Source organism: Balaenoptera musculus, chromosome 6 (assembly GCF_009873245.2).
Source record: "Balaenoptera musculus isolate JJ_BM4_2016_0621 chromosome 6, mBalMus1.pri.v3, whole genome shotgun sequence".
NCBI lineage: Eukaryota > Metazoa > Chordata > Mammalia > Artiodactyla > Balaenopteridae > Balaenoptera > Balaenoptera musculus.
Genome location: NC_045790.1, coordinates 115376069 through 115395691, shown reverse-complemented (window position 1 = coordinate 115395691; position 19623 = coordinate 115376069).

Below are 19623 nucleotides of genomic sequence, written 5' to 3'. Positions count from 1 at the left end.
CAGCGCCCCCCAAACCCCATTGTCCTCGGGTCCAAGCCCTGCTCTGGGGTCAGCACTCACCCACCCACAGGTGGGACCTTCTCCGACTCTCTGGCCTTGAGCATCTCTGCTCAGCCCTACCTCCCTCCGGCCCCACCCAACTGGACGTCCGGGCCAAGAGGGAGGCCGGAGCAGCTTGGGAAATTCCAACCTGCACCGCCCCCCCGAATGCCGCCGAGAGCAGGAGGGAAGTCTGCCCACCTTTCTGGCGGGTCTCAGTGGTCAGCAGGGACTGCTCCCTTCCCCACCCCCATGGGAGGGTCTCTTGCAGGCATGAGGCTGGGGTCAGCCCAGGGCCTTCTCTTCTCCGGGCCTCAGTTTCCCCATCTGTCCCATGGGGCCAAGAGAGCTGCCAGCCAGTGAGGTGGTAGTGACGGCTGAGGAGGCTCCGGGCTGTCAAGCGTTGTTGGTTTGAGCGGGAGGAGGTCTGGGGGGTGTGCATCCCCCCATCTCTTCCCCTCCAACCCACGTGGCCCACTGTCGCCCCCCTGGCTCTCCCACCCGAGGGCACATCTGTCCAGAAGGGTTAGGGTTCCCTAACCATACACTGAGTATGTCCGCTGAGTGTACTTTCGAGAGCGTAGGGGCCAGGTTGGGCTTTGCTCCCACCAAGGAGTTGACCCTCTGCCCACATCACCTAGACTCTAACCCTAACCCTATCCCTAACCCTTAACCCTAACCCTTAACCCTAACCCTAACCCTAAGCCTAACCCTAACTCTAGGCCCAGGGATCTGCTCTGTGCCCCTGGGTGGAAGAAACAGCAGACATCAGGGTTGTCTGGGCCCTGCGCCTTCTGTGTGTGGCTGCGGAGACTGAGGCCCAGGGAGGAAAGAGACTCACCTCAGGTGAGCAGGGACGGATCAGGACAGAAGCTGTCCCCTTTCTCTCTTTTCTCAGTGAGCCCCCAGTTCCTCCTGTGCCCCCACTCCAGGGGCAGACCTATCCCTGCCAGGGGACGGGCTGAGGTTGGGAGTAGCTAATTAACCAACTTTGTGTAACGGTTAATGGGCCACCCCTCCCTCTAAAGCATGAGCCTGTTAGGGAACTTTCTGGAAGGATGCCCAGAGCACAGAGATAGAATGGTGGGTTGAATGGTGGAATTACAGGTATGGGGAGGGCGGAGTCCCGGGTCCTCCACATCCCAGTCTTCCCTGCCCTGGCTCCCCCACTGCTGCCCACTGGTTCTGGGACCCCCACTGCTCTGTGACCCCCTCCCGACAAGCTCTGCCCTCCCACAGCCCCTCCTGGGCCGAGACCAGAACCAGGGCAAGGAAAGGAGGCTTTGGCTCCACACGCCAGCCTGGCCCGGCCTGTCGCCTAAAACCCCACGGTGCCCTCCACTCTCAGGTCCCAGAGCCTCAGAGACAGACGCGCGAGATGGGCTAGGGTCCTGCTCTAACCCGCGGCAGGTCCGGGACGGGGAGGGGCTGCACAGGAGGGTGGGCTGGTGCTGGCTGTCACCTTCTCAGACTCCAGGAGGGTCCTGGGGGCTGGCAGAGGGGTCAGGGGTGCTTCCTGCCCCATGGGCCCCCTTCCCGGGTGCTGGGGTGGGTGGAGCTCACTCTGTGGTCCAGGCTGGAGGGGGAGTCTACCTGGGGTGGGCCAGGACTACCCCCATCCTCAAGGAGGCCCCCCTGCCGCCCCCAACCCGCCCGACCCTGGAGTCTGTTCGAGATCATCCAGCACACCAACACAGCAGGAGTCAGTTCGGGAAGGAGTTGGTGCCTCCCCTGAGGGCAGGGCAGGTCCCCCTCTGGCCGGCTACCCCCACCCCACAGGCCCAGCGTGGAGCTGGCCACCTGGTGGGATTGGTCAGCGACCTCCAGGCCGTCCAGGCCGTCCACACCTGGGTGGTTCAGAGACCCGGGTCCGGAGCCTCGCTGGCCTTGGGTGTGGCGTCCAAGGCAGGGCCCCAGTGGGGTCGGGAAGCTGGTGTTCTGGTCCCAGCTTTGGCTCGCACGGCTGGAGCCTCTGGCCACAGCGGGCCTCGGTTTCCCCATCTGCTCCATGGTCAGTAGGTGAGATGGAGCTGCCTCCCAGCCTGCCTACAGGCGTGCTGAGGTTGACTGCAGGTGAGTCGTGCTGCCTTACCTTCCCAGAGCGTGCTGGTCAGGCCGGGGGCATGGCGGGGGCGGCCGGGGTCTCCTGGTCCTCCTGGGACCTTCCTGGGAGCCCTCACCACCGGGCTTTTGGCCTCCACAGGCCCAGGAGTGGATGGACCAAGCCCCTAGCAGAGGCCAGCGTGGGCATCTGAGGCGGCTTGAGGGGCGCCGGGCGCGGCGTGTGAGCCGGGCTGCAGGAGGGAAGGACCAGCGGACAGAGCAGGGGAGAGATGGGGCTTCCTGTTTATCCCCCGAGTGGCCCGCTGGCCTCGGGGACAGAATGGCTCTGTCAGCCAGATTCACGCCAGATGCGGCTGACCCTTCATCAAGGGACGCGGGCGCTTGGCCCAGTGACCCGTCCCCAGTGGGGCTGGAAGGGAGCTCGCCTTCCCCTGGGTCCAGTGAGCTGTCTCCAGTGCCGGGCCAGGTCCCAAAGGGAGCCAGAGGTCCCACAGGGAGAATGGGGTCTGTCCAGCAGCTGGGGGTCTTCACCTCCCCCCCAACCTCCACTGACTCCTGCCTTGCACATCTGTTAGAAGTGCCCACGGCTGTGCGGCGTGTGCAGGGCTCACGTCTTACCCTTGAGCTGATGCAGCTGAGGCTCGCAAGGCAAGATGACCATCTAGGGTCGGCTGGCGGGAAATGGAAGCTCTGGTCGTGGAGCCCAGGGGTGCCTGGGCAGCAGGAGACCCTCGGGGGACCCTTGGCCTCTTCTCCTTGCTGCTCCCCGTCCTCCCTCCCTGGGGACCACCCACGCAGCTGTCACAACCTTTCTGCTGCTCAGGCGGAGACTCAGAACATGTCCTTCACCGACCCCCGACCTCGGTTCCCAGAGGGTCTCCATGGGCTCTGCCACTGACCCATCCTGGTCACCACACTTCCTGGGAAAGTCGCTGCTTCCAGGAGAGGCATGAAACCAACCACTGCCCAACATTTCTCCAGGTGTCCCCCACCCGCAGTGCCTGGCAGCCTCGTCAGCACTTAATTGCTCTCCACTCTTTCACTTTAGCCACTCTGATGATTTTGCAGGGGTATTGCTGTGTTGTTATTTCTTTAATACAGGGAGATGGAGAAAATCTTATTTTTTGAACAACAGATTTCCTCCCTGGGGAAAGATTCATTTTATGGGGGAGACACCGGGGTGGGGGTGAGAGCCGGGCAGGGGGCACTTGGGGAGCAGGGCAGCTCTGAGGGGGTCGAGCTCCGAGCCTCTGCTTTGCTGAACGGTCTGTAAAATGCAGGCACAGTGAATGTCCCAGGGCACCAGTGGTCTGGGCAGTGGAGAGAGGAGAGACCACCCCTGGGGAGTAAGCTTGGGGGTCCCCTGGCGTAATTTCTGCTGTGGGTGTGCAGTGCATCCCCGGCTCCCAGGAGCCTCCATGAAATGTTTGTTTCTAGAGCTGTTGGCCAGGTCGGGGTCAAGGTCAAGGTCAAGGTGCTGACTATGGCCAGGAGCTGGGCACCCAGTCCCGCCTGGAGGCTGGCAGGTGGGCAGTGGTGGTCCGGGCTGACCCCTGCAGGAGCCTCGCTGAGCAGGGAGAGCCGAGGACAGAGCCTGACACCCTCCCTCCTGGGGCTGTGGCCAGGCCCTAATCCTCGGGTCCTCAGCCCCATGGCCCGGGCTTGTCCCAGTGCCCGGCTTTGCCTGGAACCCACGCTGCCCCCAGCCCCTCAGAGCTCCCCCTGTCATGGGGGTTGAGGGAGGGAGGCTTGCGCTCCCTGCCTGGCACCCTGGACGGAAGCCCCACTCACGGTCAGGCTGCAATTTGCCAAGCCCGACGGATGGGGCGGCCGTTAACGTGGAGGGGAAAAAACACTTTATCTCCCGGGAGGGAAAGGGAAGTTCCAGAGAACCGACGTGTGTATGTGGCGGGGGGGAGCAGGCTAATGGAGGTGGGCCACGGTTCAGCGCCCCCTTTTGGGCCATCCTGTCTCCTCCCCGCCCTGCCCACTCACGGAGAGCCGGGAGCCAGGCTCTCCGAGGCCTTCGGGGAAGAAAATAACAAGAGGGACGGCTGAAGCTTGGGGCTGCCGTGCTGCGTGTATGTGGCTCCCGCAGGCTCTCAGGCCCACCCTGCGGGGTTCACTCTGCCATCTGACCCCGTTTGTGGAGGACGGCTGACCTCTCAGGGTCACGAAGACCGTCACGGGCAGTCTCACCTCCAACCTCCAGCAGTCTGCAGGGCGGTGGGCACGGTGGCCCCCACCCCCAGGCAGGTCTCGGGCCCCGCGTCCGGACCGCCCATCATCCCATCTGTCTGGGGGGCCAAGGGGGCTGCTGGGAGCAGCGGGGGGTCCCCTCCGCAGGGAGACGGTGTGGCCAGAAGAGTCTGCCTCTCCGTGGGGCGGCCGTGGGCTCCGGAAAGGTCAGGGAGGTTAGAGGCTGGACGCTGTCCTGCCTCAGTTTCCCCGCTTGTCAGATCAGATGGGGAGCCCTGGGGGGGATCTGGGGGTCTCTAAACACTGTCACGGTGGACAGCTTGCGCCCAAGCCCTTTCTGGGGGAGGGGGCGGAGGGGCTCACAGCTTCCACCAGGTTCTCAAAGGGGCCCGTGCCCCCCAAGTGCAGAGCTCCCCGTGGGTGGCCCTGAGGTCCCCCTGGCCTCACAGTCAGCTCCCAAGCCGCCTGTGATCATTGCAATTTAATATCCTTAAAAATGTAAAGAGACAGGCGGGGGTGGGGTGGGGGTGGCTACCCGGCCAGAAATCTCTGTTTCCTCTCAGCCAGGAAACAGGAAGTGAGTGTGCGGGAGATTGGGAGCCAGGCTTCGAGAACAATAGAAACCCCCTCCAGAGGGGAAAGGGAACTGCGTCAAGGGGCCGGGGTGGGGGCCTCCTGACCTCTCCCCGCTGTGCACGGGCCTGGGCGTAAATTTAGTCTGGGTTCTTTTCCCGGTGAAAAGCTCCCGTGCCCCGTGGTTGGGCGAGGGGGTGCAGGGCCCTCCTCCGTCCCTGGGTGCAGGGCTCCTGGGGTCTTAGGGACCACTGGGGTAAACTGAGGCCCAGAGAAGAGCAGAGCCTGGCCCAGGGGCTGCAGGGTGTGGGGCTGGAGCGCCGTGGCCATCCCGTTGCGGCTACAGGTCTCCAGAGAGGCCCACGTGTGCAGGGACAGAGACCCCCCCCACCAGGCCCAGGAGAGGAGGAGAAAGCCTCCCCCGGCCCCCAGCTGCTCAGCCCCCCTGCCCACGGCAGGAAACTCTGCTCCAAACAAGCAGGCTCTGCCCCGAGAGCTGTGTGACCTTAGCCAGAGCTCCGGGACGGGCCGGCACTCCGTGAGAGCCGAGGGCCAGCCAGTGGTTTCTTTTTTTAATATAACAGCGCCATTGAGATGTAATTGACGTACCCCACAAGCCACCAGCTCAAAGTGCACAAGTCGACGGCTTTCAGTACGGTCACTTCAGTAGCCATCGTCACGGTCAATTTTAGAACATTTTCATCACCTGAAAGAAACCTGCGTCCTTATGCTGTCTCTTCCCCACAGCCCTCATGGCGCGCACCTCCCAGCCCTGGGCAACCGGCGATCTACTTTCTGTCTCTGTGGACTTGCCTGTTCTGGACGTTTCCTACAGCAGGAATCCTACGATGTGGGGGCTTGTGTGTGTGACTTCTTTCACTCAGCATCCTGTTTCTTTGTTTTTTAAAAATTTTATTTATTTATTTTTATACAGCAGGTTCTTATTAGTTATCTGTTTATGCATATTAGTGTATACATGTCAATCCCAATCTCCCAGTTCATCCCATCCCCCCGCCAGCATCATGTTTCTGAGATTCACGCGTATTGTAACGTGAGTCAGTGCTTCGTCCCTCTTTACGGCCGAATAACGTTCCACTGTGCAGATGGACGTGTGTTGTCCATTCCTCAGCTGATGTGCATTCGGGCTGCTGTGAACACGCATGTGCAAGTTCTTGTGTGGACGCCTGTATTCCCTTCTCTCGGGAACGTATCTGGAAGTGGGATTTCTGGGCCGAGAGGTCCCTCTGTGCTTTATCATCTGAGGAGCTGCCCAAGCTGGTGGTGGTTGGTCACACTCTCCCTGCTAACCCCAGGAGGGCTGGAGGCGCTGCTGCCGGATCCTGCCGGGACCCCCGGATGGAGTAGGAAATGCACACGTGGGACCCAGAGTTTGTGGCCTTTTCTGGGCCGGGCTCGGAGCTGAACCAAGGCCCCTTGAAGCTCACGGGATGTCACGTGGCCCGTGAGCCATCCCCTCCTTGCAAACTGTGAGCCAGGGGTCACATTGGACCCCTCAGGAGCCTGTCCCTCCCCTGGATGTGCTGGACTCAGCCACTGGAGCCCCTGGGAGTTACAGGGGGTCCCCGGCACTCACCCTGATGCCTGGGAAGCACCTACAGGCCCAGCCCGACCCCGTTCTCGCCTCCCTGGCCCCCAATCCAGGGATGTGGGACCAGGATCAGGAAGGCTGGGCCCCCAGCAGCTTGGGGAGAGCAGCAGTCTGGGGTCTGATCTGGGCTGTGTGTTCAGGACCCCCGGGGTCCAGGGCGATCCTGGGCAAGCCCCATCTTCTCAGGACCCCTTGGCTAAATCTTGGGTTTCCTCCTCGGCCCCCACTGCACCAGGAGTGAACTGAGGCTCAGAGAGGCCGACCGCCCCTCCAGGCCACCTGGCATGTGGCAGAGCCAGGATTAGAATCCGGGCCACCCAGTGCTTTCTCGCTGTCCCTTCCTGCCCCCGTCCTCCCCCGTCCTCCCCCGCCCTGTGTCTAGGATTCCAGACGTCCCAGGTGAGCGGTGCTTGGAGTCTCCTGACTCCCTGTGAGTTCTCCACCAAACATCCTGCTCTGGGGAACCGCTCTGCATTCCCCACTTGCGCCAGAGTGTGACCTGTGAAGGGGGCCCTGCGTCCTTTCCCGGGGAGGGAGGGGATGCGGGTCAGGCCCCTCCCCAGGCCCGGCAGGCACCCAGGTGTGAGAATCACCCCCACATCTAGGGTATTGGTGCTGCTGCCACGGGCTGCCATCCCGGCCCAGAGGACGCCAGCTGGACTCTCAGCCAGGATGTCCCCTCCCCCTCCCGCCCAGCACCGCCAGGCCCGCCTGGGGATCACAGCTTCCTGAGCCAAACCCCTCCCCCACCCCACCCCCGACAATGGCCGGAAACCCCAGGCTCAGGCTGCGGGCCAGGCAGGCCACCAGCGGCCCTGGGACAGGCGGGAAGGCTGCTCTGCACGAGCCCCAGGCCCCCTAGGTGGAACTGGGAGCCCCGAGGGCCCGTCGTCTCGGGGCCGACTGTGGACAGCTGCCCACGGAGCCCCGGGCTGGTGGAGGGCTCAGGAGGCGGGTACAGGTGGCTGTCGTACCTGGGCCCCCCCGCCCGCCCCAGGCTTCAGAGAAGGATGCTCACCTCCACCACCACCGAGTCCCAGCTCCAGGCTCCGCTGGGTTAATGGGGCAAAGCGGCTCGAGGGCTCAGGAATGCGATCCGGACGACCATGACTGTTTTATTGGGTCTGACTCGGGAGGCACAGGGGTGCCCCAGCCCTCACCCCATTCGGCTCCCCCACCATTTGAAGGAACAACATTCAGAAGGGAAAGAGCCGCCTCCCCTCGCTGGGCTGGCTCCCTGGAACTTGTGGGCTGTGCTGTGGAGGGACAGAGGGACACGGGCAAGGGGAGGAGTACCCCCGCTCCCCCCGCCAACCCCAGAGCCAGATAGGACACGAGTCCTCCAGGGGCAGGGACGCCAGGGGCCTGTGTCTGGGGCAGGACAGGAAGGGCCCTCTGGGCCCAAGATTGCTTATTTATATTGTATTTTACGATTCCAAAATGAAAATCAATTTTTTGTGTGTGTTGTCCAGCCCACGAAGTAATAAGTGCTCGTTTTGAAAGAGCCAGTTGGATTTGATGCCCAAAAGCATAAAAGAGAAACCGCCATGCCTCCATCACATCGCCTGGGGTCCTGGGGGCCCCTGTGTTCCCGCAACACCCCGCCCGCCACTTACAGGCGGAGGGCGCCAGGATAAAAATAGACTATTTTTAGCACAGCTTTGGGTTCATGGCAATATTGAGAGGAAGGTAGGGAGAGTTCCCGCAGACCCCCGCCCCAACGTGCAGCCGCCCCTGCCGTCCACATGCCTCCCAGCCGTGCGCTTGTTACAGGGGCGAAGCCACACTGACCACGCAGAGTCCATCGTGCGGCCCGGGGTCACTCTTGGCGTGGTGCATCCCCTGGGTTTGGACAGGGGTGTAAAGATGCGTGCCCACCATATGGGCTCATGTGGGCAGCCTCACTGCCCTAAACACCCTCTGAGATGCACGCATTCTACGTGGATGGTTTCATGATTTTGGTAGAGGTAATCCCCCTGTAATCCCCACCACAATCGACCGAGGGGCCACCCATCCCCTGACGCACCCACACCCCCCTGTGGTGACTATGCCCTCGGCTGGCCCCTGCCATCCTGGAACCACACGGCAGTGCCCTGCGCTCAGCTCCGGGCCTCAGAGACGGTCTTGGCTGTGAGTGGGTCCATGATGTCCCTGCCCGTGGCTGAGCGGGACCCCTCGGTGTGGGTGGACCACAGTTCATAGCAAATACATTTTATTTTATTTATTTACTTTTAAAAATCTATTTTATTTTAATTTATTTTTGGCTGCGTTGGGTCTTTGTTGCTGCGCGTGGGCTTTCTCTAGTTGCAGCGAGCGGGGGCTACTCTTCGTTGCGGCGCACGGGCTTCTCATTGCGGTGGCTTCTCTTGTGGAGCACAGGCTCTAGGCGCACGGGCTTCAGTAGTTGTGGCTCGCGGGCTCAGTAGTTGTGGCGCACGGGCTTAGTTGCTCCGCAGCATGTGGGATCTTCCCGGACCAGGGCTCGAACCTGTGTCCCCTGCATTGGCAGGCGGATTCTTAACCACTGTGCCACCAGGGAAGCCCCGCAAATACATTTTAAATGAAGGGGCCCGTCATTTCTCAAAAAGTAAACATAGAACTACCTCCAGCCATTCCGCTCCTAGGTGTGCACACAAAGGACCTGAAAGCAGGGACACCACAGCCCGTGACTATTATTACTCACGATAACCAAAAGAGGGGAACAACCCGAATGTCCATCCACCGATGAATGGTGGATGAAGGACACATGTGGTCCAGCCAGGCAACGGAACATTATCCAGCCATAAAAAGGAATGAAGCACTGACACATGTTACAACATGGATGAACCTTGGAAACGTGAAGCTGAGTGAAGGAGGCCAGGCTCAAAAAGGCAAATGTCATATGATTTCATGTGTATGAAATGTCCCGCATGGACAAATCCAGACAGACAGAAACTAGACTGATGGGGGCAGGGAATGGGGAGTTACTGTTTAACGGATGTAGAATTTCAGTTTGGGAAAATGAAAAAGTTCTGGGAAGAGACAGCAGTGGTGGTTGTACAAATGTGGATGTGATTAATTCCACTGAATGGTACACTTGCAAACGGTCAAAATGGCAAATTTTATGTCATATATTGATATATGTTACCACAACGTAGAAGAATTAATAGTGTAATATATCCAAACTCACTGAATTGTACACTTTGAATGGGTGAATTGCATGGTATGCGAACTACACCTCAAGAAGCTGTTGTAAAAGAAAAAGAAATGCCCCAGAGTGCTTCCCGAGCAGGTAGCCCGAGTGTCTGCCCACCAGGCCCTGCTACCAACCCCACAAGGTATGGGGACGTGTTTTTGGGGGACCAGGGAGCCAGTGGGGAGGCAGCACCCCAGGGGTCCCAGGCCCTCTCTCCCACTCTCTTGGGAGTTCCGGAAGCAGACACCCAGCCCAGCCTTCCTGGGCTCTGGCTGCAACCCACCGCCCACCCTTAGAGCTAGGCACGCTTTCCTCAGCCAAGGGCAGCTCCTGGAGTTCACTGGGTGGGAGAGATCCCTGTGGGCACGTCGGCAGTGGGGGTGGGGGGACAGCGCTCTCTCTGCTTGATGTCGGGCTCACGCGGACCGGGTCGTTTTAGGACAGATGAGCCGCCTAGGAGGTGGGTTCTGAGTCCGGCTGAGCTAGGCCCGTGCTTCCCTGGGACCTCAGGCAGGGAAGGGGGCAGTGTCTGCTCCCGAGGGAGCCTGAGCCGGGCCTGAGCCCCTGGAGTCTCCCCGGCCAAACGCTCCCCGCTTCCCCACTGCCCTGAACTGAGCCAGCAGAGTGCTGGCCCTGGAGGGGACCCAGCAGGAAGGAAGCCTGGTCAGCTCGGTCCAGATTCCTGCCTGGTCCTGGGGCCCCTGCCACCTGGGGCCTCAAACTCCCCCAGACCCTGGACCTCGGAGCCCGGGGCAGAGAGGAGGCGGAGGGGAGGAAGGCCACCGCCAGGCGCTCAGTCCTTCTGTCCTGGCAGGAAAGAATGACCGGAGCTGGGGACAAAAGGCGGACGTGCGGCTGGCCATGTGCGCCCTTATCAGGGTCTGCACTCACTGGGCCCGGGGCCTCGGCGGAAACACTCCTCTCCGCCCGCCTTCCTGCCCATTGCCGGGCCACACCGCAGGCCAGGCACTGTGCAGGGCAGGGGAGCCGGGGGGAGGGGCAGCGGTGGGGGGGGCACCTGGCCTGGGTTTGGGGCTGTAATTCGAGTAACGCATTAGCATTATTCACTCTGCTGCTGGGAAGTGGAAGCTAAAATTCTCCCCCATCTGTCAGATGAGGAAACTGAGGCCCAGAGCAGCAGCGCCAGGAGGGGGGGTGGGGCAGGCGCCCGGAGCTCTGCAGGGCCCGCTGGGAGTACGCTGGAAGGGGAGGGGACGACCCGGGGGAGCACACGTGTCACAACCACACTGTACACTTAGGAGCCGCTCGTGTTATTCCGTGTACAGAAAGTGCGTCTCGATGGACAGACACGAGGAGGTGGCCGCAGGCAGTGGGTGCGGGGGGCTCCGTGGGTTTCCTACAAGGGAACAGTCGGCCGTGGCGGTGGGGGTCCTGTCCCCTCCCACCACCCGGCCCCTGCAGGCCCCGCCCCAAGGCCCCGCCCCCTGGTGGGCGGGGCGGGCGGGGCGGGGCTGCAGGCGCAGACTCGCAGGACTGGGCTGGTGGGGGCGGCGGACCCAGAGCAGCCAGGTCAGCGGCCCTTCGTGCTCACCTTCTGCCCATCGGTTGTGGCATGAGGTCCGCCTGAGGGCTGCCCCGCTATGAGGAGGGGCGGCCAGGGGCACCTCCAGCCCCAGGCCACATGAGCGGATTGGCCTCAGCGTGGGCCCCGTGCGGGCGACCTGGCCGGGCAGCTTTCCCAGCAGGGCTCCAACATTTGTTCCCTCCCAGCCCTGGGAGGACACGGGAGCAGGTGGGGACACTGGGGAACACAGCCAGCCCTGTGGGGGTTGTCAGTACTGGGGGTACAACTGTCCCCCCAGCATATGAAACCCAAAGTTGGGGTGACTATTTACCCCAGCAGTAAGCCCAGGGTTGGGGGTGATGACCACTCTGCCCCTCCGCCCAGCACACCAGCCTGGGCCACAGTGGCCCCAGGTCCCGGGCTCTGCCCTACAGACTTTGGACAGGTCTCTCTTGAGCCTCAGGCTTCCCCTCTGTAAAATGGGCAGGGGTCTCTCCCGGATGCCCCCTGCTGCCCGGGCTGAGGCCTGATCTGAAAGGGCCCTCAGGTGCTTACGGCCTCCACCTCCACTGCCATTGGCTTGATTATTCCCATTTCCCAAATGAAGAGAACGAGGTACAGAGAAGGGGAATGGTTCTCAGTCCTGGTACCTGGGGAACCCTTACAAGTCCCCTGTGTGGGCCCCTCCCGACCCTGGGGTCAGGGCCCGGGCAGTGGAGACTTTGAGAGCGTCCCCCGGGGATGCTGGTGTGAGGTCAGGGTTCCACCCTTTCTTGGGTGGAACAGGGCACTGGGGCTGGGGGAGACCCTGACAAACTGCAGGACACAGACGGGGGCAGCGGTGTCCTGCTGCCCGCGCCCCCCCCACGGGGCATCTGTGGTCATGCAGTCTACCTTGATGACACCGGGTGCAGGAAGGCACCCAGGGCCCTCCGCAGGGCCCCCGTTTCTGCAGAGAGCAGGAAAGGCCATGGAAGAGGCCCCCAGATGCTTCGCCCCTATAACCCAAGGGCTCTCCTCTGGGTGGTTGAGCAGGCGGGTGGGGAGGGGCTGGTCAGATGTTCCTGTTTGCATCTCGGGGAAACATGGGGAGCCCAGTCTCCCAGCCCAGGGTTCAGGTCCTGAGTCTGCCATGGGACGTGGCCTCCGCGTCCTCGCCTGAGAGCGGGTGACGGCCGTGCCCCGTGGGCAGTGCTGGCACAGCGTCTGGCTGTGAGAGTCCTTCCCATGGGTCCTGGCTGGGGCCTGTGGTTCACAGGACGAGAGGGCGAGGCCCCAGCCAGGATCCTGCTGCCAGCTCCATCGTCACGCTGGGCTTGGCCGTGCCTCAGTTGCCCCTGTCACAGGGGGCCAGGCTTGGAGCGTGAGCAGTGCCTGACCCAGCCCTGGAGGCAGCCCTGCTGAGCTGCAGGACGGGACGTGCTCGGGGCCACAGGAGGGTCAGCAGTCGTGTCCAGAGCACGTCCACACTCGGCCCTGGCCCAGCCTGGCTGGAGGCCCTGCCTCTGCTGACCAGAGAGGACGGAGGAAGTCCCTGGTGGCCTCTTTCCTCGCTGACCCACCCACCTGGGCTGCTTCAGGAGCACCGGGGTGCACTGGGGCCCTGCAGCCAGCCCCCTGCTGCCTGTCACCTCTGAGGCCTGGCCCCCGACGCCTTGCTCTCCGTGACACCTGGCTCCCACCTCCAGGTTGGGGGGGCTCCCTGGGGGCAGGGGTCATCTCTGTGTCCCACACCCCAGACACAGGGCCTAGCACTGGGGGGGCACCAAGGCCTACTTGGCGAGAGGTCAGCACATCTGTCGCCCATCCCTGTCCCCTCCAGGCCCGGAGGAAGGGGTGGGGCAGGGAGGCCTGGGGAAGTCTCTCAGGACGGGGGAGCCCCGAGGCCGGCCGAGGGTCCTCAGACCCAGCAGTTCCACCGCCCCTCCCTCCGGGCAGCAGACTGGCTTGGAGAGGAGCAGGGCACCGGCCCCGTTCAGTTCACCCACTGGCCACCGGGCGGCAGTGTTCACCGCGTGGCCCGGCCCCAGTCGCCGGGGAAACCCTGGGCGGGGCTTTGGGCAGCGGGGCCCTGAGTGGACCGCTTGGGCGGGCACACTCCCCGGACCACGTGGGTAGATGTCCAGGGCGACCCGCGCATAGTTTCCTCCCGAAGGTGCTTCAGGTGCACAGGGGTCAGTAGACCAAGCTGTGATGAAGCCGTTCCTTCCGTCCGCGAGAAACTTCCGGCCCCCAGGCTTCGACGCAGAGGCTTCACCCCCGAGCCCGTGCCAGACCCCGACCCGCTCTAGGTGTCTCTGCCCAGGGTCCCACCGCCTGCAAGAGGCCAGTGGGGCCGGGAGCCGGAGCCCAGCGTGGGAGGTGGGGGGCGGGGGCGGTGCCAGGGCCGCCGGCTCGCGCCCCGGGCCCCTTGGCGCTGGCCCCTCAGAGCTCCTCACATCCTTCAGTCCGCTCACTCTGTGGCAGCGCTCAGGGCGGTGAATCCCGCTGGGTCTGTGCCTGGCCTGGCCTTGGGGCACAGTAGGAACAGGAGGGGCAGGAGCTGGACGGGCACCTGGATGCTTGTGTTTTTCTGGGCTCCCCCGAGGTGCCCGGTGCCCTGTGGGCTGAACGCTTGGTGAGGCAGCTGGTCTCCCGGCCTCCTGGCTCTGCCGCTGGAGAGGAGATTCCTCACGGGCGACAGATGCACACAGCCTTGTAGGGGCAGACTGGCTCCGGAGTCTCTGGGACCCGCAGGGGCATTCCTGTGACGATGAGGTACCAGGATCACAGCTGAGCCGCAGGCTTAAGGAGTGGCCGGTGGAGAGCGGACGGGGCACAGCGGACGGGGCACAGGGGGCTCCAGGAGGCAGGCATTTGAGAAAAAGGTGGACTCGAGCAAACCCCATGTTTTGTTTGTTTTTTAAATTTTATTTATTTATTTATTTTCTGTTGCATTGGGTCTTTGTTGCTGCGCGCGGGCTTTTCTCTAGTCGCAGCGAGCGGGGGCTACTCTTCATTGCAGTGCGTGGGCTTCTCATCGCGGTGGCTTCTCTTGTTGCAGAGCATGGGCTCTAGAGCGTAGGCTCAGTAGCTCTGGAGCATGGGCTTATTTGCTCTGTGGCACATGGGCTCTTCCCAGACCAGGGCTCGAACCCGTGTCCCCTGCATTGGCAGGTGGATTCTTAACCACTGTGCCACCAGGGAAGCCCAAACCCCATCTTTATAACCACACTGAAAGACTTTGTTGGACGCAGCTCGCAAATCTTGTTCAAGCTTCAGGAGGCCAGGCCATGTCACGGCTGCTGCTGGCGGGGAAGGCCACGGAGGCTCTCTTATCTCGGCTGCTGGTTTCAGTCGGGTCAACCGGCGCTGTGGCTGCGGTGGCAGTGACTTCCGGGTCCCTGGTGTGTGGCTGCGGCTCTGGGTGACATCCCTCTCTGCACAGAGCTGAGGTGTTCAGTTCAATGTTTGTCGTAAAATATACATGACATAAAATTTGCCATCCTAACCTTATGTTTAAGTGCACAGCTCAGTGGCATTAAGCACATTCCATTGTTGTGCCGCAATCACCACCATCACCCACAGAACTCTAAAAATCTTATATTTGTATTTGTATGGAAATATGTATGGAAATATGTTAATATAAATGTTTCAGACATTACATGAAATTTCTAAAAATCTTATATGTTCTGGTATAATGTTATAAGTAATAATCCTAGTTATTACTTTAAAATGTATATCTCAGAAATAACTAATTTTCTTGTCAACTGCATTATTATGAACTTTCATCAAATCTTTAACCGTGGTCATTTTTAAGTCTTTTGTCATTTACAGACAGTTCTGGGTGTACTCTGATGATTTTGCAAATATGTTCCTATAAAAGGGTTTCATCTTCAAGAAATTCATGGAAAAGACTCTGACAAGTCCAGGTTTCTGGTAACTGACTGTACTGCTGAACTGAATGAATAAGCATTTTCAGAACTCTAATGAAAAACTGATGAACTCATAAAAGTGCTAACAAAAGATCAAGATGAAAAAAAAATTAATTACATGGGACTGAGTGAACTGATGAGGATGAGTATAATTTTTGTGACTTTCTGTCTGAATTTAAAAAAAAAAAAAATCCCACAAGGACTCAGAGGCAAAGAATATACAAATCAATTTTCACTGCAAAGTAAAGGAGCTGTTACAGTGGAGGATTACTGGACTGAATGTCAATATTATGACATAGTATGAGTGTGTTTCATGTTTGGTAATTGCAACCATTGTTGCTTTTGTTGTGGTCATCCATGTACAATGCTTGGTGTCAGTCTATTTATGTCTTGTAAAAATAAAATACAGTGTGTGTGTGTGTGAATAAAAAAAAAAAAAAAAAAAAAGAACTCCTGCCTTGTCCCAAACTGAATGGCTCTTCCCACTAGACACGCACTCCTTCTCCCCTCCCCCAGCCCCAGGCCCCCGCCATCTACTTTCTGTCTCTATGGATTTGACTCCTCTAGGGCCCTCATTGTATTAGTCAGGGTTCTCCAGACAAACAGAACCAGTAGGGTGTGTGTGTGTGTATCTTAGAAAGATTTATTACAAGGAATTGACTCATGCGATTATGGAGGCTGACAAGCCCCAAGGTTGGCAGGATGAGTCCACAGGCACGACATGCAGGGGAACCAAGGCTTTATTTGGAGTCTGAAGGTAGAAAAAGATCAATGTCTCAGTTTGAAGGCCCTCAGGCAGGAAGAAGTCTCTCTTATTGGGGGGGTGGGGGGGATCAGCCTTTTGTTCTTATCAGGTCATCAACTGATTGGATGAGGCCCGTCCACATTAGGGAGGGAAATCTGCATTACTCAGTCTACTGATTTAAATGTTAATCTCAGACAAAAAAAAAAAAAAAACAAAAAAACCCTCACAGAAACATGCAGAATAATGTTTGACCAAATTTTGGGTACTCCTTGCCCCAGTCAAGGGGACACATAAAATTAACCATCACACTTATATAAGTGGAATCCTACAGGATTTGTCCTTTGGTACCTGGCATATTTCACTCAGTATGATGTCCTCAAGATTCATCCATGTTGTAGCCTGTGTCATCATTTCCTTCCTTTTTAAGGCTGAATAATATTCTGTTGAATGGATACAGCACATCTTGTTTACCCTTCATTGGTCCGGGGACACTTGGGCTGTTTCCACCTTTGGCTACCATGAACGATGCAGCTGTGAACACCTCTGAGCAAATCTCTGTGTTCCTACTTTCAGTTTTCCAGGGTTATGCTCAGAGGGGGACCTGCCGGATCAAGTGAGCTCAATAAGTTTTGTCCATTGGATACACCTATGTGGCCACCATCCAAAACCAGACTTAGGACATTTCCAGTAGGAAAAACTTCTCCTTCCAGATGTGATGGAGAATTTACCCTCCCACTTGAAACAACCAAAAAACAACACAAAACCAGACAAGGGCTTCCCTGGTGGCGCAGTGGTTGAGAATCTGCCTGCCGGTGCAGGGGACGCGGGTTCGAGCCCTGGTCTGGGAAGATCCCACATGCCGTGGAGCAACTAGGCCTGTGTGCCACAACTACTGAGCCTGCGCGTCTGGAGCCTGTGCCCCGCAACAAGAGAGGCCACAACAGTGAAAGGCCCGTGCACCGCGATGAAGAGTGGCCCCCGCTTGCCGCAACTAGAGAAAGCCCTTGCACAGAAATGAAGACCCAACACAGCCAAAAAAAAAATAAAATAAAATAAAAATGCTTCGTTAAAAAAAAAAAACAGACAAAATGCGTGAAACAATGGCTCTGAAGGCACCGGATACGAGGCAAAATGGGACAATGATCCCTGAGAGATGGGGGCAAGTGAGGCGAGCCCTAGACCTGCCCCAGCTCACTGCCTTGAGGGAGTTTCCAGGCTGTGACATGAGAAGTGGGACGAGATGGTCCCAGTGGATCCCCTGGGTGAGAGTCTGGGGAGGTCAGGCCGCTAGCAACATGACACAGAGTGTCAGAGAGGGGGGAGCTGCCCAGGGAACCCAGGTGAGCTGAGAGGGTCCCTGGAGTTTCCAGTGGAGGATTGGCCCATGCCTACCTTGGAAGGGGCATGTGAAGAGTCATCTGGAAAGATTAGAAGCTACAGTGCCCCATGGGACTGCTGCTCTCATCAGCCAGACCTCTGGACAGACTTGCCTCTGTGATGGAGAATAATTAGTCCTAGACTGAGCCCTGTTCTGGACCCACTTAACAAATCATAAAGTCGAGGATCAAAAGGATCACACTGTTCCCAAGTAATGTAACTGCATTCTAGAACAAAGTTCAAGAGGATTTGCAGGAATATAAAATATCCAGCACTCAATGAGGTAAAACTCACAATGACTGGCATGCTAGCAGAAATTACCAGACATGCAAGGAAGCACGGAAACGTGACCTATGATGAGAGTAACCAATCCCCCCAAACCTCCCCAGTGTTGATAGAGATGTTATCACAAATCAGCAGAGGAAGACATTGAAACAGTTATTATAGCTGAATTCTGTATGTTCAAAGGTTAAGTAGAACCATGATGAGGTACCACTATCAGAAAAACAGAAAATAAGTGTTGGTGAGGATGTGGAGAAATTGCAACCCTTGTGCATTGTTGGTGGGAATGTAAAATGGTGCAGCTGCTGTGGAAAATAGTATGAAGTTTTCTCAAAAAATTAAAAATAGGGACTTCCCTGGTGGTCCAGTGGTTAAGAATCTGCCTTCCAATGCAGGGGACGCGGGTTTGATCCCTGGTCGGGGAGCTAAGATCCCACATGCCGCGGGGCAGCTAAGCCTGCGCGCTACAACTAGAGAAGCCCGTGCGCCCCAATGAAGGGCCTGAGCATCACAACAAAAGATCCTGAGTGCCACAACTAAGACCCTACGCAGCCAGATAAGTAAATACATAAATATTAAATAAATTTTAAAAAATAGAATTACCGTATGATCCAGCAATCTCACTCCTAGTTGTATACCCAAAAGAACTGAAAGCAGGGTTTAGAAGAGATATTTGCACATCCACATTTACTCCAACATCTTTCACAGCAGCCAAGAGGTAGAAGCACCTCAGATGTCCACTGATGGATGAATGGATAAAGAAAATGTCCTCTATCCATACAATTGAATATTATTCAGCCTCAAAAAGGAAGGAATCCTGCCACATGCTACAACATGGGTGAACCTTGAGGGCATTATGTTGAGTGAAATAAGCCAGACACAAAAGGACAAATATTGTATGATTCCATTTACATAAGGGACCTAGAGTAGTCAAATCCACAGAAACAGAAAGGGGAGTTAGTGTTTAATGGTTGTAGAATTTTCTACTTGCCAGATGAAAAGTTCTGGGGATGCATGATGATGATAGTTGCACAACAGTGTGAATGTACTTAATGCCCCTGAAATTTACACTTAAAAATTGTTAAGGGACTTCCCTGGTGGTCCAGTGGTTAAGACTCCACGCTTCCACTGCAGGGGGCACAGGTTCCATCCCTAGTCGGGAAACTAAGATCCCACAAGCCGTGGGGCATGGCCAAAGGAAAAAAAAAATGGTTAAGATAGTAGATTTATTTTATGTGTATTTTACAATTAAAAATAATAATTTTTTAAAAAGTAGAGACCAGGAAGGCTAACACTAGACCACTAACAAGTTCCCTCAGGCCCCTTCCCACATCCCCTCCCTCCCCCCACCTCTGCCCCACAATCACTTTCTGATTCCTGTCGCCACAGACCAGCTGTGACAGCGCTTGGACTTTGGACATCGTGTAAATGGAATCAGACAGCCCGTTCTTGTCCTTATCTGACTTCTTTAGCTTAGCATAATTTTTTTAAATTGAAAATCACATATTGAATTTTACTATCACAGCTTGTTTAAAATACATGGACGTCTGGACTATTCTCAGGTGTTCCATTTCAAACTTTGAAAAAGGGGTTTTATACAATTAAGAGGTAGTTATACTTGATTAAGCCGATAAACTTAGATAAATTAGTAGAGGGAAAGAAAGAATTGGGACAGAGATCTGACAGCAGGGTAGGTTCGTGGGAGGAGGTGGGCTCCTCCTGGACCAGATGACCATGTCCACACATCCGACAGCTTCTCGGGCCCCAGCAGGGATCAGATGCACAAGGTCAGTTTTTAAAAACAGATTGGAATCCTGTCCTGGGCATTTTTAGAAAGTGAGACCAGGCCTTGGCATCCACTGTGTTTCATTTCGATGTTTCTATCCATAGCATATGCTTTGAGTTACCAGGAATGGAGTTTGGATTTTACCAATCTGCCCCCTTCTCTGCCTGCCATGTGTCTGCAGCCCACATTTTAAGGGTTTTTAAGTAAACTTTTAATTGTAGGATAGATTCAGACTTACACAAAACATCAAAGATAGTACAGAAAGTAGCCGTACACCCCACACCCATTTCCGCATTAGTAACATCTTACTTCAGGAGAGCCACAACTAATGACCC